Source organism: Ambystoma mexicanum, chromosome 10 (assembly GCF_040938575.1).
Source record: "Ambystoma mexicanum isolate Mex_15411 chromosome 10, UKY_AmexF1_1, whole genome shotgun sequence".
NCBI lineage: Eukaryota > Metazoa > Chordata > Amphibia > Caudata > Ambystomatidae > Ambystoma > Ambystoma mexicanum.
The window spans coordinates 20,581,502-20,601,624 of NC_090932.1; the positions used below are offsets into that span (position 1 = coordinate 20,581,502).

General features: G+C 59.2%; 1 protein-coding gene across 3 annotated transcripts in view; it reads left to right on the forward strand.

Annotated features, from left to right (window-relative positions):
• The window catches only part of LOC138491108 (probable cation-transporting ATPase 13A4), a 1,567,030-nt gene that overhangs the window by 573,457 nt on the left and 973,450 nt on the right, over positions 1-20,123 (forward strand). The gene's annotated exons all lie outside the window — the stretch shown is intronic.

Below are 20,123 nucleotides of genomic sequence, written 5' to 3' on the forward strand. Positions count from 1 at the left end.
GGATAGCACGCTCATCCACTTCCTCCCTAGACTGATGCCCAGGGAACAGAAGAGCACGCTCATCCACTTCCTCCCTAGGCGATGCCCATGGAACAGGTGAACACGCTCATCCACTTCCTCCCTAGACCGATTCCCAGGGAACAGGAGAGCACTCTCATCCACTTCCTCCCTAGACCGATGCCAAGGGAACAGGAGAGCACGCTCATCCACTTCCTCCCTATGCCGATGCCCAGGGAACAGGAGAGCACGCTCATCCACCTCCTCCCTAGGCAGATGCCCAGGGAACAGGAGAGCACACTCCACCACTTCCTTCCTAGGTTGATGCCCAGGGAACAGGAGAGCACACTTCACCACTTCCTTCCTAGGCCGATGCCCAGGGAACAGGAGAGCACGCTCCTCCACTTGCTCCGTAGGCCGATGTCCAGGGACCAGGAGAGCACGCTCCTCCACTTCCTCCCTAGACCGATGCCCAGGGAACAGGAGAGCACACTCATCCACTTCCTCCCTAGGCCGATGCCCAGGGAACAGGAGAGCACACTCCTCCACTTCCTCCCTATGCCGATGCCCAGGGAACAGGAGAGCACACTCCTCCACTTCCTCCCTAGGCCGATGCCCAGGGACCACGATAGCACGCTCATCCACTTCCTCCCTAGACCGATGCCCAGGGAACAGAAGAGCACGCTCATCCACTTCCTACCTAGACCGATTCCCAGGGAACAGGAGAGCACACTCCTCCACTTCCTCCCTAGGCCGATGCCCAGGGAACAGGAGAGCACACTCCTCCACTTCCTCCCTATGCCGATGCCCAGGGAACAGGAGAGCACACTCCTCCACTTCCTCCCTAGGCCGATGCCCAGGGACCAGGATAGCACGCTCATCCACTTCCTCCCTAGACCGATGCCCAGGGAACAGAAGAGCACGCTCATCCACTTCCTCCCTAGGCGATGCCCATGGAACAGGAGAACACGCTCATCCACTTCCTCCCTAGACCGATGCCCAGGGAACAGGAGAGCACACTCCTCCACTTCCTCCCTAGGCCGATGCCCAGGGACCAGGATAGCACGCTCATCCACTTCCTCCCTAGACCGATGCCCAGGGAACAGAAGAGCACGCTCATCCACTTCCTCCCTAGGCGATGCCCATGGAACAGGAGAACACGCTCATCCACTTCCTCCCTAGACCGATTCCCAGGGACCAGAAGAGCACGCTCATCCACTTCCTCCCTAGGCCGATGCCCAGGGAACAGAAGAGCACACTCCTTCACTTCCTCCCTATGCCGATGCCCAGGGAACAGGAGAGCACACTCCTCCACTTCCTCCCTAGGCCGATGCCCAGGTACCAGGATAGCACGCTCATCCACTTCCTCCCTAGACTGATGCCCAGGGAACAGAAGAGCACGCTCATCCACTTCCTCCCTAGGCGATGCCCATGGAACAGGTGAACACGCTCATCCACTTCCTCCCTAGACCGATTCCCAGGGAACAGGAGAGCACTCTCATCCACTTCCTCCCTAGACCGATGCCAAGGGAACAGGAGAGCACGCTCATCCACTTCCTCCCTATGCCGATGCCCAGGGAACAGGAGAGCACGCTCATCCACCTCCTCCCTAGGCCGATGCCCAGGGAACAGGAGAGCACACTCCACCACTTCCTTCCTAGGTTGATGCCCAGGGAACAGGAGAGCACACTTCACCACTTCCTTCCTAGGCCGATGCCCAGGGAACAGGAGAGCACGCTCCTCCACTTTCTCCCTAGGCCGATACCCAGGGAGCAGGAGAGCACATTCCTCCACTTCCTTCCCAGACCGATGCCTAGGAAACAGGAGAGCACTCTCATCCACTTCCTCCCAAGGCCGATGCCCAGGGAACAGGAAAGCACACTCCTCTACTTCCTACCTAGGCCGATGCCCAGGGAACAGGAGAGAACGCTCATCCACTTCCTCCCTAGACCGATGCCCAGGGAACAGGAGAGCACGCTCATCCACTTCCTCCCTAGGCCAATGCCCAGGGAACAGGAGAGCACACTCCTCCACTTCCTTCCTAGGCCGATGCCCAGGGAACAGGAGAGCACGCTCCTCCACTTCCTTCCTAGGCCGATGCCCAGGGAACAGGAAAGCATGCTCCATCACTTCCTTCCTAGGCCGATGCCCAAGGAACAGGAAAGCACGCTTTACCACTTCCTTCCTAGGCCGATGCCCAGGGAACAGGAGAGCACACTCCTCCACTTCCTCCCTACGCCGATGCCCTGGGAACAGGAGAGAAAACTCCTCCACTTCCTCCCTAGGCCAATGCCCATGGACCAGGAGAGCACGCTCATCCACTTCCTCCCTAGACCGATGCCCAGGGACCAGGAGAGCACACTCATCCACTTCCTCCCTAGACCGATGCCTGGGGAACAGGAGAGCACGCTCATCCACTTCCTCCCAAGGCCAATGCCCAGGGAACAGGAGAGAACGCTCATCCACTTCCTCCCTAGGCCAATGCCCAGGAAATAGGAGTGCACGCTCAGCCACTTCCTTCCTAGGCCGATGCCCAGGGAACAGGAGAGCACGCTTCACCACTTCCTTCCTAGGCCGATGCCCAAGGAACAGGAGAGCACACTCCTCCACTTCCTCAGTAAGCTGATGCCCAGGGAACAGGAGACAAAACTCCTCCACTTCTCCCTAGGCCGATGCCCAGGGAGCAGGAGAGCACACTCCTCCACTTCCCTCCTAGACCGATGCCCAGGGAACAGGAGAGCACTCTCATCCACTTCCTCCCTATGCCAATGCCCAGGGAACAGGAAAGCACACTCCTCCACTTGCTCCCTAGGCCGATGCCCAGGGACCAGGAGAGCACGCTCCTCCACTTCCTCCCTAGACCGATGCCCAGGGAACAGGAGAGCACGCTCATCCACTTCCTCCCTAGGCCAATGCCCAGGGAACAGGAGAACACACTCCTCCACTTCCTTCCTAGGCCGATGCCCAGGGAACAGGAGAGCACGCTTCACCAATTCCTTCCGAGGCCGATGCCCAGGGAACAGGAGAGCACACTCCTCCACTTCCTCCCTAGGCTGATGCCCAGGGAACAGGAAAGCAAACTCCACCACTTCCTTCCTAGGCTGATGCCTGGGGAACAGGAGAGCACACTCCTCCACTTCCTTCCTAGACCGTTGCCCAGGGAACATGAGAGCACGCTCATCCACTTCCTCCCTAGACCGATGCCCAGGGAACAGGAGAGCACGCTCATCCACTTCCTCCCTAGGCCAATGCCCAGGAAATAGGAGTGCACACTCAGCCACTTCCTTCCTCGGCCGATGCCCAGGGAACAGGAGAGCACGCTTCACCACTTCCTTCCTAGGCCGATGCCCAAGGAACAGGAGAGCACACTCCTCCACTTCCTCAGTAAGCTGATGCCCAGGGAACAGGAGACAAAATTCCTCCACTTCCTCCCTAGGCCGATGCCCAAGGAGCAGGAGAGCACTCTCACCCACTTTCTTCCTATGCGAATGCCCAGGGACCAGGAAAGCACACTCCTCCACTTGCTCCCTAGGCCGATGCCCAGGGACCAGGAGAGCACGCTCCTCCACTTCCTCCCTAGACCGATGCCCAGGGAACAGGAGAGCATGCTCATCTACTTCTTCCCTAGGCCAATGCCCAGGGAACAGGAGAGCACACTCCTCCACTTCCTTCCTAGGCCGATGCCCAGGTGACAGGAGAGCATGCTTCACCACTTCCTTCCTAGGCTGATGCCCAGGGAACAGGAGAGCACACTCCTCCACTTCCTTCCTAGACCGTTGCCCAGGGAACAGGAGAGCACGCTCATCCACTTCCTCCCTAGACCGATGCCCAGGGAACAGGAGAGCACGCTCATCCACTTCCTCCCTAGGCCAATGCCCAGGAAATAGGAGTGCACGCTCAGCCACTTCCTCAGTAAGCTGATGCCCAGGGAACAGGAGACAAAACTCCTCCACTTCTCCCTAGGCCGATGCCCAGGGAGCAGGAGAGCACACTCCTCCACTTCCCTTCTAGACCGATGCCCAGGGAACAGGAGAGCACTCTCATCCACTTCCTCCCTATGCCAATGCCCAGGGAACAGGAAAGCACACTCCTCCACTTGCTCCCTAGGCCGATGCCCAGGGACCAGGAGAGCACGCTCCTCCACTTCCTCCCTAGACCGATGCCCAGGGAACAGGAGAGCACGCTCATCCACTTCCTCCCTAGGCCAATCCCCAGGGAACAGGAGAACACACTCCTCCACTTCCTTCCTAGGCCGATGCCCAGGGAACAGGAGAACACGCTTCACCAATTCCTTCCGAGGCCGATGCCCAGGGAACAGGAGAGCACACTCCTCCACTTCCTCCCTAGGCTGATGCCCAGGGAACAGGAAAGCAAACTCCTCCACTTCCTCCCTAGGCCGATGCCCACGGAGCAGGAGAGCACATTCCTCCACTTCCTTCCTAGACCGATGCCCAGGGAACAGGAGAGCACTCTCATCCACTGCCATCCTAGGCCGATGCCCAGGGAACAAGAGAGAACGCTCATTCACTTCCTCCCTAGACCGATGCCCAGGGAACAGGAGAGCACACTCCTCCACTTCCTTCCTAGGCCGATGCCCAGTGAACAGGAGAGCATGCTCATCCACTTCCTACCTAGGCCGATGCCCAGTGAACAGGAGAGCTTGCTCCACCACTTCCTTCCTTGGGCGATGCCCAGGGAACAGGAAAGCACGCTTCACCACTTCCTTCCTAGACCGATGCCCAGGGAACAGGAGAGCACACTCCTCCACTTCCTCCCTAGGCCAATGCCCAGGGAACAGGAGAGCACACTCCTCCACTTCCTTCCTAGGCCGATGCACAGGTGACAGGAGAGCACGCTTCACCACTTCCTTCCTAGGCTGATGCCCGGGGAACAGGAGAGCACACTCCTCCACTTCCTTCCTAGACCGATGCCCAGGGAACAGGAGAGCACGCTCATCCACTTCCTCCCTAGACCAATGCCCAGGGAACAGGAGAGCACGCTCATCCACTTCCTCCCTAGGCCAATGCCCAGGAAATAGGAGTGCACGCTCAGCCACTTCCTTCCTAGGCCGATGCCCAGGGAACAGGAGAGCACGCTTCACCACTTCCTTCCTAGGCCGATGCCCAGGTGACAGGAGAGCACGCTTCACCAATTCCTTCCTAGGCTGATGCCCGGGGAACAGGAGAGCACACTCCTCCACTTCCTTCCTAGACCGATGCCCAGGGAACAGGAGAGCACGCTTCACCACTTCCTTCCTAGGCCGATGCCCAAGGAACAGGAGAGCACACTCCTCCACTTCCTCAGTAAACTGATGCCCAGGGAACAGGAGACAAAACTCCTCCACTTCTCCCTAGGCCGATGCCCAGGGAGCAGGAGAGCACACTCCTCCACTTCCCTCCTAGACCGATGCCCAGGGAACAGGAGAGCACTCTCATCCACTTCCTTCCTATGCCAATGCCCAGGGAACAGGAAAGCACACTCCTCCACTTGCTCCCTAGGCCGATGCCCAGGGACCAGGAGAGCACGCTCCTCCATTTCCTCCCTAGACCGATGCCCAGGGAACAGGAGAGCACGCTCATCCACTTCCTCCCTAGGCCAATGCCCAGGGAACAGGAGAACACACTCCTCCACTTCCTTCCTAGGCCGATGCCCAGGGAACAGGAGAGCACGCTTCACCAATTCCTTCCGAGGCCGATTCCCAGGGAACAGGAGAGCACACTCCTCCACTTCCTCCCTAGGCTGATGCCCAGGGAACAGGAAAGAAAACTCCTCCACTTCCTCCCTAGGCCGATGCCCAGGGAGCAGGAGAGCACATTCCTCCACTTCCTTCCTAGACCGATGCCCAGGGAACAGGAGAGCACTCTCATCCACTTCCTCCCTCGGCCGATGCCCAGGGAACAGGAAAGCACATTCCTCTACTTCCTCCCTAGGCCGATGCCCAGGGAACAAGTGAGAACGCTCATCCACTTCCTCCCTAGACCAATGCCCAGGGAACAGGATAGCACACTCCTCCACTTCCTTCCATGGCCGATGCCCAGGGAACAGGAAAGCACGCTTCACCACTTCCTTCCTAGGCCGATGCCCAGGGAACAGGAGAGCACACTCCTCCACTACCTCCCTAGGCTGATGCCCAGGGACCAGGAGAGCATGCTCATCCACTTCCTCCCTAGACCGATGCCCAGGGACCAGGAGAGCATGCTCATCCACTTCCTTCCTAGACCGATGCCCAGGGACCAGGGGAGCACGCTCATCCTCTTCCTCACTAGACCGATGCCCGGGGAACAGGAGAGCACGCTCATCCACTTCCTCCCAAGGCCAATGCCCAGGGAACAGGAGAGCACGCTTATTCACTTCCTCCCTAGACCGATGCCCAGGGAACAGGAAAGCACGCTCAATCACTTCCTCCCTAGGCCAATGCCCATGGACCAGGAGAGCACGCTCATCCACTTCCTCCCTAGGCCAATGCTCAAGGAACAGGAGAGCAGGCTCCACCACTTCCTTCCTAGGCCGATGCCCAGGGAACAGGAGAACACGCTTCACAACTTAATTCCTACGCCGATGCCCAAGGAACAGGAGAGCACACTCCTCCACTTCCTCCCTAGGCTGATGCCCAGGGAACAGGAGAGCACACTCCTCCACTTCCTCCCTAAGCCGATGCCCAAGGGAGCAGGAGAGCACAATCCTCCACTTTCTCCCTAGGCCGATGCCCAGGGAGCAGGAGAGCACACTCCTCCACTTCCTTCCTAGACCGATGCCCAGGGAACAGGAGAGCACTCTCATCCACTTCCTTCCTATGCCGATGCCCAGGTAACAGGAAAGCACACTCCTCCACTTGCTCCCTAGGCCGATGCCCAGGGACCAGGAGAGCACGCTCCTCCACTTCCTCGCTAGACCGATGCCCAGGGAACAGAAGAGCACGCTCATCCACTTCCTCCCTAGACCGATGCCCAGGGAACAGGAGAGCACGCTCATCCACTTCCTCCCTAGGCCGATGCCCAGGGAACAGGAGAGCATGCTCCTCCACTTCCTTCCTAGGCCGATGCCCAGGGAACAGGAGAGTACGCTTCACCACTTCCTTCCTATGCCGATGCCCAGAGAACAGGAGAGCACACTCCTCCATTTCCTCCCTAGGCCGATGCCCAGGGAACAGGAGAGCACGCTTATCCACTTCCTCCCTAGACCGATGCCCAGGGAACAGGAAAGCACGCTCAATCACTTCCTCCCTAGGCCAATGCCCATGGACCAGGAGAGTACGCTCATCCACTTCCTCCCTAGGCCAATGCTCAGGGAACAGGAGAACACGCTTCACAACTTCCTTCCTAGGCCGATGCCCAAGGAACAGGAGAGCACACTCCTCCACTTCCTCCCTAGGCTGATGCCCAGGGAACAGGAGAACACGCTTCACAACTTCCTTCCTAGGCCGATGCCCAAGAAACAGGAGAGCACACTCCTCCACTTCCTCCCTAGGCTGATGCCCAGGGAACAGGAGAGCACACTCCTCCACTTCCTCCCTAGGCCGATGCCCACGGACCATGAGAGCACGCTCATCCACTTCCTCCCTAGACCTATGCCCAGGGAACAGGAGAGCATGCTCATCCACTTCCTCCCTAGGCCGATGCCCATGGAACAGGAGAGCACGTTCATCCACTTCCTCCCTAGACCGATGCCCAGGGAACAGGAGAGCACGCTCGTCCACTTCCTCCCTAGGCCGATGCCCAGGGAACAGGAGAGCACGCTCGTCCACTTCCTCCCTAGGCCGATGCCCAGGGACCAGGAGAGCACGCTCATCCACTTCCTCCCTAGGCCGATGCCCAGGGAACAGGAGAGCACGATCATCCACTTCCTTCCTAGGCCGATGCCCAGGGAACAGGAGAGCACGCTCATCCACTTCCTCCCTAGACCGATGCCAGGGAACAGGAGAGCACTCTCATCCACTTCCTCCCTAGGCCAATGCCCAGGGAACAGGAGAGCACGCTTATTCACTTCCTCCCTAGACCGATGCCCAGGGAACTGGAAAGCACGCTCAATCACTTCCTCCCTAGGCCAATGCCCATGGACCAGGAGAGCACGCTCATCCACTTCCTCCCTAGGCCAATGCTCAAGGAACAGGAGAGCAGGCTCCACCACTTCCTTCCTAGGCCGATGCCCAGGGAACAGGAGAACACGCTTCACAACTTACTTCCTACGCCGATGCCCAAGGAACAGGAGAGCACACTCCTCCACTTCCTCCCTAGGCTGATGCCAAGGGAACAGGAGAGCACACTCCTCCACTTCCTCCCTAAGCCGATGCCCAAGGGAGCAGGAGAGCACAATCCTCCACTTTCTCCCTAGGCCAATGCCCAGGGAGCAGGAGAGCACACTCCTCCACTTCCTTCCTAGACCGATGCCCAGGGAACAGGAGAGCACTCTCATCCACTTCCTTCCTATGCCGATGCCCAGGTAACAGGAAAGCACACTCCTCCACTTGCTCCCTAGGCCGATGCCCAGGGACCAGGAGAGCACGCTCCTCCACTTCCTCGCTAGACCGATGCCCAGGGAACAGAAGAGCACGCTCATCCACTTCCTCCCTAGACCGATGCCCAGGGAACAGGAGAGCACGCTCATCCACTTCCTCCCTAGGCCGATGCCCAGGGAACAGGAGAGCATGCTCCTCCACTTCCTTCCTAGGCCGATGCCCAGGGAACAGGAGAGTACGCTTCACCACTTCCTTCCTATGCCGATGCCCAGAGAACAGGAGAGCACACTCCTCCATTTCCTCCCTAGGCCGATGCCCAGGGAACAGGAGAGCACGCTTATCCACTTCCTCCCTAGACCGATGCCCAGGGAACAGGAAAGCACGCTCAATCACTTCCTCCCTAGGCCAATGCCCATGGACCAGGAGAGTACGCTCATCCACTTCCTCCCTAGGCCGATGCCCAGGGAACAGGAGAGCACGCTCATCCACTTCCTCCCTAGGCCGATGCCCAGGGAACAGGAGAGCACGCTCATCCACTTCCTCCCTAGGCCGATGCCCAGGGAACAGGAGAGCACGCTCGTCCACTTCCTCCCTAGGCCGATGCCCAGGGAACAGGAGAGCACGCTCGTCCACTTCCTCCCTAGGCCGATGCCCAGGGACCAGGAGAGCACGCTCATCCACTTCCTCCCTAGGCCGATGCCCAGGGAACAGGAGAGCATGCTCATCCACTTCCTCCCTAGGCCGATGCCCATGGAACAGGAGAGCACGTTCGTCCACTTCCTCCCTAGACCGATGCCCAGGGAACAGGAGAGCACGCTCGTCCACTTCCTCCCTAGGCCGATGCCCAGGGAACAGGAGAGCACGCTCCTCCACTTCCTCCCTAGGCCGATGCCCAGGGACCAGGAGAGCACGCTCCTCCACTTCCTCCCTAGGCCGATGCCCACGGACCATGAGAGCACGCTCATCCACTTCCTCCCTAGACCTATGCCCAGGGAACAGGAGAGCATGCTCATCCACTTCCTCCCTAGGCCGATGCCCATGGAACAGGAGAGCACGTTCGTCCACTTCCTCCCTAGACCGATGCCCAGGGAACAGGAGAGCACGCTCGTCCACTTCCTCCCTAGGCCGATGCCCAGGGAACAGGAGAGCACGCTCGTCCACTTCCTCCCTAGGCCGATGCCCAGGGACCAGGAGAGCACGCTCATCCACTTCCTCCCTAGGCCGATGCCCAGGGAACAGGAGAGCACGCTCATCCACTTCCTCCCTAGACCGATGCCAGGGAACAGGAGAGCACTCTCATCCACTTCCTCCCTAGGCCGATGCCCAGGGAACAGGAGAGCACTCTCATCCACTTCCTTCCTATGCCGATGCCCAGGTAACAGGAAAGCACACTCCTCCACTTGCTCCCTAGGCCGATGCCCAGGGACCAGGAGAGCACGCTCCTCCACTTCCTCGCTAGACCGATGCCCAGGGAACAGAAGAGCACGCTCATCCACTTCCTCCCTAGACCGATGCCCAGGGAACAGGAGAGCACGCTCATCCACTTCCTCCCTAGGCCGATGCCCAGGGAACAGGAGAGCATGCTCCTCCACTTCCTTCCTAGGCCGATGCCCAGGGAACAGGAGAGTACGCTTCACCACTTCCTTCCTATGCCGATGCCCAGAGAACAGGAGAGCACACTCCTCCATTTCCTCCCTAGGCCGATGCCCAGGGAACAGGAGAGCACGCTTATCCACTTCCTCCCTAGACCGATGCCCAGGGAACAGGAAAGCACGCTCAATCACTTCCTCCCTAGGCCAATGCCCATGGACCAGGAGAGTACGCTCATCCACTTCCTCCCTAGGCCGATGCCCAGGGAACAGGAGAGCACGCTCATCCACTTCCTCCCTAGGCCGATGCCCAGGGAACAGGAGAGCACGCTCGTCCACTTCCTCCCTAGGCCGATGCCCAGGGACCAGGAGAGCACGCTCATCCACTTCCTCCCTAGGCCGATGCCCAGGGAACAGGAGAGCACGATCATCCACTTCCTTCCTAGGCCGATGCCCAGGGAACAGGAGAGCACGCTCATCCACTTCCTCCCTAGACCGATGCCAGGGAACAGGAGAGCACTCTCATCCACTTCCTCCCTAGGCCAATGCCCAGGGAACAGGAGAGCACGCTTATTCACTTCCTCCCTAGACCGATGCCCAGGGAACAGGAAAGCACGCTCAATCACTTCCTCCCTAGGCCAATGCCCATGGACCAGGAGAGCACGCTCATCCACTTCCTCCCTAGGCCAATGCTCAGGGAACAGGAGAGCACGCTTATTCACTTCCTCCCTAGACCGATGCCCAGGGAACAGGAAAGCACGCTCAATCACTTCCTACCTAGGCCAATGCCCATGGACCAGGAGAGCACGCTCATCCACTTCCTCCCTAGGCCAATGCTCAAGGAACAGGAGAGCAGGCTCCACCACTTCCTTCCTAGGCCGATGCCCAGGGAACAGGAGAGCACTCTCATCCACTTCCTCCCTAGGCCAATGCCCAGGGAACAGGAGAGCACGCTTATTCACTTCCTCCCTAGACCGATGCCCAGGGAACAGGAAAGCACGCTCAATCACTTCCTCCCTAGGCCAATGCCGCGGGAACAGGAGAGCACGCTCATCCACTTCCTCCCTAGGCCAATGCCCAGGGAACAGGAGAGCACACTCCTCCACTTCCTTCGTAGGCCGATGCCCAGGGAACAGGAGAGCACGCTTCACCACTTCCTTCCTAGGCCGATGCCCATGGAACAGGAGAGCACGCTCCTCCACTTCCTCCCCAGGCCGATGCCCAGAGATCAGGAGAGCACGCTCATCCACTTCCTCCCTAGACCGATGCCCAGGGAACAGGAGAGCACGCTCATCCACTTCCTCCCTAGACCGATGCCCATGGAACAGGAGAGCACGCTCATCCACTTCCTCCCTAGGCCCAGGAAACAGGAGAGCACGCTCATCCACTTCCTCCCTAGGCCGATGCCCAGGGACCAGGAGAGCACGCTCATCCACTTCCTCCCTAGACCGATGCCCAGGGACCAGGAGAGCACGCTCATCCACTTCCTCCCTAGACCGATGCCCAGGGAATAGGAGAGCACGCTCATCCACTTCCTCCCTAGGCCAATGCCCAGGGAACAGGAGAGCACACTCCTCCACTTCCTTCCTAGGCCGATGTCCAGGGAACAGGAGAACACGCTTCACCACTTCCTTCCTAGGCCGATGCCCAGGGAACAGGAGAGCACACTCCTCCACTTCCTCCCTCGGCCGATGCTAACGGAACAGGAAAGCAAAATCCTCCACTTCCTCCTTAGGCTGATGCCCAGGGAGCAGGAGAGCACACTCCTCCACTTCCTTCCTAGACTGATGCCCAGGGAACAGGAGAGCACACTCATCCACTTCCTTCCTATGCCAATGCCCCGGGAACAGGAAAGCACACTCCTCCACTTGCTCCCTAGGCCGATAGCCAGGGACCAGGAGAGCATGCTCCTCCACTTCCTCCCTAGGCCAATGCCCAGGGAACAGGAAAGTACGCTCATCCACTTCCGCCCTAGACCGATGCCCAGGGAACAGGAGAGCACGCTCATCCACTTCCTCCCTAGACCAATGCCCAGGGAACAGGAGAGCACGCTCATCCACTTTCTACCTAGGCCGATGCCCAGGGAACAGGAGAGCATGCTCCTCCACTTCCTCCTTAGGCCGATGCCCAGGGACCAGGAGAGCACACTCATCCACTTCCTCCCTAGCTTGATGCCCAGGGACCAGGAGAACACGCTCATCCACTTCCTCCCTAGGCCGATGCCCAGGGAACAGGAGAGTATGCTCCTCCACTTTCTCCCTTTGCCGATGCCCAGGGAGCAGGAGAACACACTCCTCCACTTCCTTCCTAGACCGATGCCCAGGGAACAGGAGAGCACTCTCATCCAATTCCTTCCTATGCCAATGCCCAGGGAACAGGAAAGCACACTCCTCCACTTGCTCCCTAGGCCGATGCCCAGGTACCAGGAGAGCACTCTCCTCCACTTCCTCCCTAGACCGATGCCCAGGGAACAGGAGAGCACGCTCATCCACTTCCTCCCTAGGCCAATGCCCAGGGAACCGGAAAGCACACTCCTCCACTTGCTCCCTAGGCCGATGCTAAGGGTCCAGGAGAGCACGCTTCTCCATTTCCTCCCTAGACCGATGCCCAGGGAACAGGAGAGCACGCTCATCCACTTCCTCCCTAGGCCAATGCCCAGGGAACAGGAGAGCAAACTCCTCCATTTCCTTCCTAGGCCGATGCCCAGGTAACAGAAGAGCACGCTTCACCACTTCTTTCCTAGGCCGATGCCCAGGGAACAGGAGAGCACACTCCTCCACTTCCTCCCTAGGCCGATGCCCAGGGACCGGGAGAGCACACTCCTCCACTTCCTCCCTAGGCCGATGCCCAGGGACCAGGAGAGCACGCTCCTCCACTTCCCCCCTAGACCGATGCCAAGGGAACAGGAGAGAATGCTCATCCACTTCCTTCCTAGGCCGATGCCCAGGGAACAGGAGAGCACGCTCCACCACTTCCTTCCATGGCCAATGCCCAGGGAACAGGAAAGCACGCTTCACCACTTCCTTCCTAGGCCGATGCCCAGGGAACAGGAGAGCACACTCCTCCACTTCCTCCCTAGGCTGATGCCCAGGGACCAGGAGAGCACGCTCATCCACTTCCTCCCTAGACCGATGCCCAGGGACCAGGAGAGCATGCTCATCCACTTCCTCCCTAGACCAATGCCCAGGGACCAGGGGAGCACGCTCATCCTCTTCCTCACTAGACCGATGCCCGGGGAACAGGAGAGCACGCTCATCCACTTCCTCCCAAGGCCAATGCCCAGGGAACAGGAGAGCACGCTTATCCACTTCCTCCCTAGACCGATGTCCAGGGAACAGGAAAGCACGCTCAATCACTTCCTCCCTAGGCCAATGCCCATGGACCAGGAGAGCACGCTCATCCACTTCCTCCCTAGGCCAATGCTCAAGGAACAGGAGAGCAGGCTCCACCACTTCCTTCCTAGGCCGATGCCCAGGGAACAGGAGAACACGCTTCACAACTTCCTTCCTAGACCGATGCCCAAGGAACAGGAGAGCACACTTCTCCACTTCCTCCCTAGGCTGATGCCCAGGGAACAGGAGAGCACACTCCTCCACTTCCTCCCTAAGCCGATGCCCAAGGGAGCAGGAGAGCACAATCCTCCACTTTCTCCCTAGGCCGATGCCCAGGGACCAGGAGAGCACGCTCCTCCACTTCCTCCCTAGACCGATGCCCAGGGAACAGAAGAGCACGCTCATCCACCTCCTCCCTAGACCGATGCCCAGGGAACAGGAGAGCACGCTCATCCACCTCCTCCCTAGGCCGATGCCCAGGGAACAGGAGAGCATGCTCATCCACTTCCTCCCTAGGCCGATGCCCAGGGAACAGGAGAGTACGCTCCTCCACTTCCTTCCTAGGCCGATGCCCAGGGAACAGGAGAGTACGCTTCACCACTTCCTTCCTAGGCCGATGCCCAGAGAACAGGAGAGCACACTCCTCCATTTCCTCCCTAGGTCGATGCCCAGGGAACAGGAGAGCACGCTTATCCACTTCCTCCCTATACCGATGCCCAGGGAACAGGAAAGCACGCTCAATCACTTCCTCCCTAGGCCAATGCCCATGGACCAGGAGAGCACGCTCATCCACTTCCTCCCTAGGCCAATGCTCAGGGAACAGGAGAGCAGGCTCCACCACTTCCTTCCTAGGCCGATGCCCAGGGAACAGGAGAACACGCTTCACAACTTCCTTCCTAGGCCGATGCCCAAGGAACAGGAGAGCACACTCCTCCACTTCCTCCCTAGGCTGATGCCCAGGGAACAGGAGAGCACACTCCTCCACTTCCTCCCTAGGCCGATGCCCACGGACCATGAGAGCACGCTCATCCACTTCCGCCCTAGACCGATGCCCAGGGAACAGGAGAGCATGCTCATCCACTTCCTCCCTAGGCCGATGCCCATGGAACAGGAGAGCACGTTCATCCACTTCCTCCCTAGGCCGATGCCCAGGGACCAGGAGAGCACGCTCATCCACTTCCTCCCTAGGCCGATGCCCAGGGAACAGGAGAGCACGATCATCCACTCCCTTCCTAGGCCGATGCCCAGGGAACAGGAGAGCACGCTCATCCACTTCCTCCCTAGACCGATGCCCAGGGAACAGGAGAGCACCCTCATCCACTTCCTTCCTAGACCGATGCCCAGGGAACGGGAAAGCACGCTCCTCTACTTCCTCCCTAGGCCGATGACCAAGGAACAGGAGAGCACGCTCATCCACTTCCTCCCTAGACCGATGCCGCGGGAACAGGAGAGCACGCTCATCCACTTCCTCCCTAGGCCAATGCCCAGGGAACAGGAGAGCACACTCCTCCACTTCCTTCGTAGGCCGATGCCCAGGGAACAGGAGAGCACGCTTCACCACTTCCTTCCTAGGCCGATGCCCATGGAACAGGAGAGCACGCTCCTCCACTTCCGCCCTAGGCCGATGCCCAGAGAGCAGGAGTGCACGCTCATCCACTTCCTCCCTAGACCGATGCCCAGGCAACAGGAGAGCATGCTCATCCACTTCCTCCCTAGGCCCAGGAAACAGGAGAGCACGCTCATCCACTTCCTCCCTAGGCCGATGCCCAGGGACCAGGAGAGCACGCTCATCCACTTCCTCCCTAGACCGATGCCCAGGGAACAGGAGAGCATGCTCCACCACTTCCTTCCTAGACCGATGCCCAGGGAACAGGGGAGCACACTCCACCACTTCCTGCCTAGGACGATGCCCAGGGCCAGGAGAGCACGCTCATCCACTTCCTCCCTAGACCGATGCCCAGGGAACAGGAGAGCACTTTCATCAACTTCCTCCCTAGACCGATGCCCAGGGAACAGGAGAGCACCCTCATCCACTTCCTCCCTTGGCCAATGCCCAGGAAACAGGAGAGCACGCTCCACCACTTCCTTCCAAGACCGATGCCCAGGGAACAGGGGAGCACGCTTCACCACTTCCTTCCTAGGCCGATGTCCAAGGAACAGCAGAGCACAGTCCTCCACTTCCTCCCTAGGCCGATGCCCAGGGAACAGGAGAGAAAACTCCTCCCCTTCCTCCCTAGGCCGATGCCCATGGAGCAGGAGAGCACACTCCTCCACTTCCTTCCTAGATCGATGCCCAGGGAACAGGAGAGCACTCTCATCCACTTCCTTCATATGCCAATGCCCAGGGACCAGGAAAGCAAACTCCTCCACTTGCTCCCTAGGCCGCTGCCCAGAGAACATGAGAGAAAACTCCTCCACTTCCTCCCTAGGCCGATGCCCAGGGAGCAGGAGAGCACACTCCGCCACTTCCTTCCTAGACCGATGCCCAGGGAACAGGAGAGCACTCTCATCCACTTCCTTCCTATGCCAATGCCCAGGACCAGGAAAGTACACTCCTCCACTTGCTCCCTAGGCCAATGCCGAGGGACCAGGAGAGCACGCTCCTCCACTTCCTTCCTAGACCGATGCCCAGGGAGCAGGAGAGCATGCTCATCCACTTCCTCCCTAGGCCAATGCCCAGGGAACAGGAGAGCACGCTTCACCACTTCCTTCCTAGGCCGATGCCCAGGGAACAGGAGAGCACACTCCTCCAGTTCCTTCCTAGACTGATGCCCAGGGACCAGGAGAGCACGCTCCTCCACTTCCTCCCTAGACCGATGCCCAGGGAACAGGAGCGCATGCTTCACCACTTCCTTCCTAGGCCGATGCCCAAGGAACAGGAGAGCACACTCCTCCACTTCCTCCGTAGGCCGATGACCAGGGAACAGGAGAGCACTCTCATCCACTTCCTTCCTATGCCAATGCTCAGGGAACAGGAAAGCACACTCCTCCACTTGCTCCCTAGGCCGATGCCCAGGGACAAGGAGCGAACGCTCCTCCACTTCCTCCCTAGACCGATGCCCAGAGAATAGGAGAGCACGCTCATCCACTTCCTCCCTAGGCCAATGCCCAGGGAACAGAAGAGCACACTCCTCCACTTCCTTCCTAGGCCGATGTCCAGGGAACAGGAGAACACACTTCACCACTTCCTTCCTAGGCCGATGCCCAGGGAACAGGAGAGCACACTCCTCCACTTCCTCCCTCGGCCGATGCTAAGGGAACAGGAAAGCAAAATCCTCCACTTCCTCCTTAGGCGGATGCCCAGGGAGCAGGAGAGCACATTCCTCCACTTCCTTCCTAGACTGATGCCCAGGGAACAGGAGAGCACACTCATCCACTTCCTTCCTATGCCAATGCCCAGGGAACAGGAAAGCACACTCCTCCACTTGCTCCCTAGGCCGATAGCCAGGGACCAGGAGAGCATGCTCCTCCACTTCCTCCCTAGGCCAATGCCCAGGGAACAGGAAAGTACGCTCATCCACTTCCTCCCTAGACCGATGCCCAGGGAACAGGAGAGCACGCTCATCCACTTCCTCCCTAGACCAATGCCCAGGGAACAGGAGAGCACGCTCATCCACTTTCTACCTAGGCCGATGCCCAGGGAACAGGAGAGCATGCTCCTCCACTTACTCCTTAGGCCGATGCCCAGGGACCAGGAGAGCACACTCATCCACTTCCTCCCTAGCCCGATGCCCAGGGACCAGGAGAACACGCTCATCCACTTCCTCCCTAGGCCGATGCCCAGGGAACAGGAGAGCATGCTCCTCCACTTTCTCCCTTTGCCGATGCCCAGGGAGCAGGAGAGCACACTCCTCCAGTTCCTTCCTAGACCGATGCCCAGGGAACAGGAGAGCACTCTCATCCAATTCCTTCCTATGCCAATGCCCAGGGAACAGGAAAGCACACTCCTCCACTTGCTCCCTAGGCCGATGCCCAGGTACCAGGAGAGCACGCTCCTCCACTTCCTCCCTAGACCGATGCCCAGGGAACAGGAGAGCACGCTCATCCACTTCCTCCCTAGGCCAATGCCCAGGGAACCGGAAAGCACACTCCTCCACTTGCTCCCTAGGCCGATGATAAGGGTCCAGGAGAGCACGCTTCTCCATTTCCTCCCTAGACCGATGCCCAGGGAACAGGAGAGCACGCTCATCCACTTCCTCCCTAGGCCAATGCCCAGGGAACAGGAGAGCAAACTCCTCCATTTCCTTCCTAGGCCGATGCCCAGGGAACAGGAGAGCACGCTTCACCACTTCATTCCTAGGCCGATGCCCAGGGAACAGGAGAGCACACTCCTCCACTTCCTCCCTAGGCCGATGCCCAGGGACCAGGAGAGCACACTCCTCCACTTCCTCCCTAGGCCGATGCCCAGGGACCAGGAGAGCACACTCCTCCACTTCCCCCCTAGACCGATGCCCAGGGACCAGGAGAGCACACTCCTCCACTTCCTCCCTAGGCCGATACTCAGGGACCAGGAGAGCACGCTCCTCCACTTCCCCCCTAGACCGATGCCCAGGGAACAGGAGAGAATGCTCATCCACTTCCTCCCTAGGCCAATGCCCAGGGAACAGGAAAGCACGCTCATCCACTTCGTCCCTAGACCGATGCCCAGGGAACAGGAGAGCACGCTCATCCGCTTCCTCCCTAGACCAATGCCCAGGGAACAGGAGAGCACGCTCATCCACTTTCTACCTAGGCCGATGCCCAGGGAACAGGAGAGCCCGCTCCTCCACTTGCTCCATAGGCTGATGCCCAGGGACCAGGAGAGCAGACTCATCCACTTCCTCCCTAGACCGATGCCCAGGGACAAGGAGAGCACGCTCATCCACTTCCTCCCTAGGCCATTGCCCAGGGACCAGGAGAGCACACTCATCCACTTCCTTCCTAGAAACTAAACTAAACTAAACCGATGCCCAGGGAACAGGAGAGCACACTCCTCCACTTCCTTCCTAGACCGATGCCCAGGGATCAGGAGAGCACACCCCTCCACTTCCTCCCTAGGCCGATGCCCAGAGAACAGGAGAGCACGCTCAACCACTTCCACCCTAGGCCGATGCCCAGGGTCCAGGACAGCACGCTCATCCACTTCCTCCCTAGGCCGATGCCCAGGGAACAGGAGAGCACACTCCTCCACTTCCTTCCTATACTGATGCCCAGGGAACAGGAGAGCACACTCCACCATTTCCTCCCTAGACCGATACCCAGCGACCAGGAGAGCACGCTCATCCACTTCCTCCCTAGACTGATACCCGGGGAACAGGAGGGCACGCTCATCCACTTCCTCCCAAGGCCAATCCCCAGGGAACAGGAGAGCATGCTCCACCACTTCCTTCCTAGGCCGATGCCCAGGGAACAGGAGAGCACGCTTCACCACTTCCTTCCTAGGCCGATGCCTAGGGAACAGGAGAGCATGCTCATCCACTTCCTTCCTAGGCCAATGCCCAGGAAACAGGAGAGCACGCTCCACCACTTCCTTCCTAGGCCGATGCCCAGGGAACAGGAGAGCACACTCCTCCACTTCCTTCCTATACTGATGCCCAGGGAACAGGAGAGCACACTCCACCATTTCCTCCCTAGACCGATGCCCAGCGACCAGGAGAGCACGCTCATCCACTTCCTCCCTAGACTGATGCCCGGGGGAACAGGAGGGCACGCTCATCCACTTCCTCCCAAGGCCAATGCCCAGGGAACAGTAGAGCACGCTCCACCACTTCCTTCCTAGGCCGATGCCCAGGGAATAGGAGAGCATGCTTCACCACTTCCTTCCTAGGCCGATGCATAGGGAAAAGGAGAACATGCTCATCCACTTCCTCCCTAGGCCAATGCCCAGGAAACAGGAGAGCACGGTCATCCACTTCCTCCCTAGACTGATGCCCGGGGACCAGGAGAGCATGCTCATCCACTTCCGCCCTAGACCGATGCCTAGGGAACAGGAGAGCACGCTCATCCACTTCCTCCCTAGGCCAATGCCCAGGAAACAGGAGAGCATGCTTCACCACTTCCTTCCTAGGCTGATGCCCGGGTAACAGGAGAGCACACTCCTCCACTTCCTTCCTAGACCGTTGCCCAGGGAACAGGAGAGCATGCTCATCCACTTCCTCCCTAGACCGATGCCCAGGGAACAGGAGAGCACGCTCATCCACTTCCTCCCTAGGCCAATGCCCAGGAAATAGGAGTGCACTCTCACCCACTTTCTTCCTATGCGAATGCCCAGGGACCAGGAAAGCACACTCCTCCACTTGCTCCCTAGGCCGATGCCCAGGGACCAGGAGAGCACGCTCCTCCACTTCCTCCCTAGACCGATGCCCAGGGAACAGGAGAGCACGCTCCACCACTTCCTTCCTAGGCCGATGCCCAGGGAATAGGAGAGCATGCTTCACCACTTCCTTCCTAGGCCGATGCATAGGGAAAAGGAGAACATGCTCATCCACTTCCTCCCTAGGCCAATGCCCAGGAAACAGGAGAGCACGGTCATCCACTTCCTCCCTAGACTGATGCCCGGGGACCAGGAGAGCATGCTCATCCACTTCCGCCCTAGACCGATGCCTAGGGAACAGGAGAGCACGCTCATCCACTTCCTCCCTAGGCCAATGCCCAGGAAACAGGAGAGCATGCTTCACCACTTCCTTCCTAGGCTGATGCCCGGGTAACAGGAGAGCACACTCCTCCACTTCCTTCCTAGACCGTTGCCCAGGGAACAGGAGAGCATGCTCA